This window comes from Trichechus manatus, unplaced genomic scaffold (assembly GCF_000243295.1).
Source record: "Trichechus manatus latirostris isolate Lorelei unplaced genomic scaffold, TriManLat1.0 scaffold00048, whole genome shotgun sequence".
NCBI lineage: Eukaryota > Metazoa > Chordata > Mammalia > Sirenia > Trichechidae > Trichechus > Trichechus manatus.
This window is the reverse complement of record NW_004443984.1, coordinates 15,326,569-15,330,500: the sequence shown is the minus strand read 5'-3', so window position 1 is coordinate 15,330,500 and position 3,932 is coordinate 15,326,569. Positions and strand designations below refer to the sequence as shown.

General features: G+C 38.0%; 1 non-coding gene across 1 annotated transcript; it reads left to right on the top strand.

The window, feature by feature from the left end:
• The first annotated feature begins 1,014 nt into the window (after window positions 1-1,014).
• Window positions 1,015-1,085, top strand: TRNAG-UCC (transfer RNA glycine (anticodon UCC)). The gene has a single exon. It is a non-coding gene; the product is annotated as a tRNA-Gly (tRNA).
• The last annotated feature ends 2,847 nt before the right edge of the window (window positions 1,086-3,932 follow it).

The following is a 3,932-nucleotide window of genomic DNA, read 5'->3' as shown; positions in this document are numbered from 1 at the left end:
TCAAGGGAAAGAGGGGAGGGGGTTAAGAAGATGTTGAGAAAGAGAACGGTGACCTCTTATGTCCTGTAAGGTCCTGAACAATTCAGTTCCAGCCCACACATGCATGCTCCACTCTGCAGAACAATTGAGAGCAAGGGCTTTGAAGTGAAAGTGCTTGGATTCAAAGTCTGGCTTCACCACATGGTAGGCTGTGCAAATGCAGGCAAATTATGTAACTGCTGGCCTCAGTTACTCATTTTAAACACAGGGCTTATAATATTGCCAACCTCATAGGGTTGATCTAAGGATTAAGTGAAACAGCACAATGAAAGCATTTAGCAGAGCGCCTGGCCCATGGTAAGCTCTCTGAGTGTTGGCTGCTTATATCATCAGGCACACGTTCCTTCCAACCCCACAAAATGCTGTCCCTGAGAGAAGTTCCAGAAAATAAAGCTTTCTCATCTCATTGTATTTCCTATGAGGTCTGAGAGGTACCATGATGTTTCTGTCCCCTGGATCCTTCCCACTAGCTCTCTCCACCTGCCTCTGACTTCCCATTACCCCTTAACCCAGTCTGACATGTTTTATGGCCATCCAAATTGGAGGTCCCTCTCTTTTCACCTGATAATTCCTTACTTGGGAACACGACCCATGTCTTGTCCATCTGCATTGCTTCACTGCCCCCAGCCCTGTACCTTAAACACAGTAAGGGTGCAATGAATGTTTGTTACAATTATTTTAATTCAATTTCCTTCTATTGGACCTTGAGCAAGAGACAGCACTATCATGAGTTAATTTCTGTCCCACACCTCAGGAGCCAAATTCTTTGGCAATTGTTGGTACTGATATATTTTCTTTCTTTTATTTTTTTTAATAATGTTGGTGTTTGGCTATTAGGAAGGTCATTTGTATACGTTGTAGAAAATTTGGAAAAGTGAAAAAAGTAGATAAGTATAACAAAAATAACAATTTCCTATAATCCAACTACAGATAATCACTGATAATATTTTTGGCTTGTATATACCTATATTTGAAGCATTGGTGGTTCAGTGGTAGAATTCTTGCCTTCCATGCAGGAGACCTCGGTTCAATTCCCAGCCAATGTACCTCATGCGAAGCCAACATTCATCTGTCACTGGAGGCTTGCGTTTTACTATGATGTTGAACAGGTTTTAGCAGAGCTTCCAGATTAAGATGGCCTGGCTATCTACTTACGAAAATCAGCCAGTGAAAATCCTATGGCTCACAATGGTCCGATCTGCAACCAATCATGGGGATGGTGCAGGACTGGGTAACATTTTGTTCCATGTGCATGGGGTAGCCATGAGTTGGAGGCCAACTCAATGGCTATGAAAAACAATATATCTATATATATTCTATTTATCTATATATTAGTATATATTCTACATTCTTATATTGTTCTATATATAGCTGTATATAAACAGGATCAAATTGAATACATTGTTTTGAAATTACTTTTTTCACCTAACATCATTTCAGGAGAATTTTTCCATAATTTAAATATTATTCCAACATGATTTTAATGTTCATATCTCCTACGAGTAAGTATCCTTGTTTATACATCCTTGCCCTCATAAAACAGACTTCCTGAGAATGGAATTTCTTTGTCAAAGTATATGAAACCGAAAGCCAAACCCGTTGCCCCTGAGTCGATTTTGACTCATACTAACCTTTTGAGATGGAATAGAACTGCCCCATAGGATTTCCAAGGCTATAAGTCTTTATGGAAGCTGACTGCCACATCTTTGCTTTCCAGGAAAGATGTACCACCTTAGGGCACCAGCAGCCATGGAAGATCCCAGTGGAAATATCCTCAGAAGCCCCAGCATTCATACTCTTTGCATCCTTGACAGTTCAAGTGGCATAAAACGGGGGTGACTTATATTGTTAATTTCTTTAATTGTTAGTCAAGTTGAACTCTTTCCTGAATTGTCTGTCCATATCACCTGTCCTTTTGTTCTACTAACTTTTTTTTATCTTTAAGAGCTCTTTATATAAGAAAGAAATTTACCCTTTTTCTGCATAACTGCATGAGTTACACTTTTTTTTCTCTGCAGTTTGTCTTTCAATGGTTTTGTTTTTTGAGAAACATTTTAATTTTTGTACAGTCAACTCTATCATACATTTCTATACGATGCTTTAATTGTGCTTATATTTAGAAAAGCATTGTTTAGTTTGAGATCGATTAACTACTCACCTATATTTTTGTTGGTGATATTTTTGTGATTAATTCTATTTTAAATGAATTTTAGTATAAAATACTTTTATCATAAAAAATGAGAAAATGTAGGAAAAATGCAAAGAAAATAAAATTCACTTATCATTCCATTGATAATACATAATCAGTGTTAACAGTTTTGAAGCATTGCCCCGACCCTTTCTTAGTTTTTTTTTTGCCTGTTCATTCTTCCAAATAAATGTTAGAATCATTTAGTCAGGTTTCAGAAGAAAAATAAATCCAATAGCCTAGTGACTGAGAAGCTAGTATGTTTATAATTTAATTGGAGGAGAATTGACATTGTTACAAACTTTAGCCGTTTCTTCTAGAAAAATGATACATGTATACATTTGTTCATATTTTGCACACCTCAAAAAGATTTTTCTAGTTTTTATCATATAGACCCTACCCATTTCTGATAACGGTTTTTCTAGGTATCTGGGATTTGCTAATGCAATTAAGAAAGTGATTTTCTCTCTTTGTAACGTCTAACTGGTGTAAGTTATTGATTGCTTCTTCTGTATTTTATACTTAATCCGTCCACTTTACGAAACACTGATTAACTCTAAGAGATTTACAGGTGATTCTCTTAATATCACTAGGGGACCCTTGTCTTTCTTCTGATTTTAAGGAGAATACCATCTGTATTCACCAGGGCTTCCAACCGGTTCCTTCCGGTTTGACCCCCAGCTGAGAATCTGCATTTCTAACAAGTTCCCAGGCTATGCTAATGATGCTGGTTAGGGACCAATTCTAAGAACCCCTAGTAGAGTCCTAGCCACTGCCCTCAAGTCGATTCCAACTCACAGCCACCCTACAGGGTTTCCAAGGCTGTACATCTCTAGCAGAAGCAGACTGCCACATTTTTCTCCCTCGGAGCCGCTGATGGTTTTCTACCACCAACTTTTTGTTTAGTAATCCAGCGCTTTAACCACTGAGCCACTAGGGCTCCTTACTAGTAGAGCAGTGGTTCTCAAAGTTTATTATATATGAGAATCACCTGGGGATCTTGTTAAACTGTAGGTTCTAACTCAGTATATCTGGGATGGAAATGAAATTCTCAGCAGTGGCTCCAACAGAAACGAACAATTTTGGGGCCCTGGTATTCACTATTCAATATGGTGGTGACTCTTGGTTTAAGCTAGATGTTATTTATCATGCTGATTAAGTGGACTTCCATTCCTAGCTTTCAAGGAGGTACTTTTTCCCCCTTTTAATTACAGTGAGTGTTGAACGTTATCTAATGCATTGTCGGTTCATGGCTATTTATAAATCCTGTGTGATTATAACTTTTATCTATATAACTGGCCTCCTTTGTTCTGTTAACAATGCTTTTCCCCCCTTGAATTCTTTGTCCAAAATGAATACTGCCAACCCTGCTTTTTTTTTTTTTTTTTGCTATCTCTTTGCTTGCATTATTTGTTATATTTTTGCTTATCCCTCTATTTTTAATCTTTCTGTACAACTGATTTTCGTGTGTGCCATTCAGTTAGGCATTTAATTAATATTGACTACAGGTTTACTAGTCACTGGGTGGCACAAACAATTAACCACTCAACTACTAGCCAAAAGGTTGGCAGGTCAAGCCCAGCTAGAGGCAGATGACTTGGAAGAAAGGTCTGACAATCTGGTTCTGAAAGGTCACAGCCTTGAAAACCCTATGATGCACAGCTCTAGTCCAGCAAATGTGGGGTCACCATGAGTGGGAATAGAC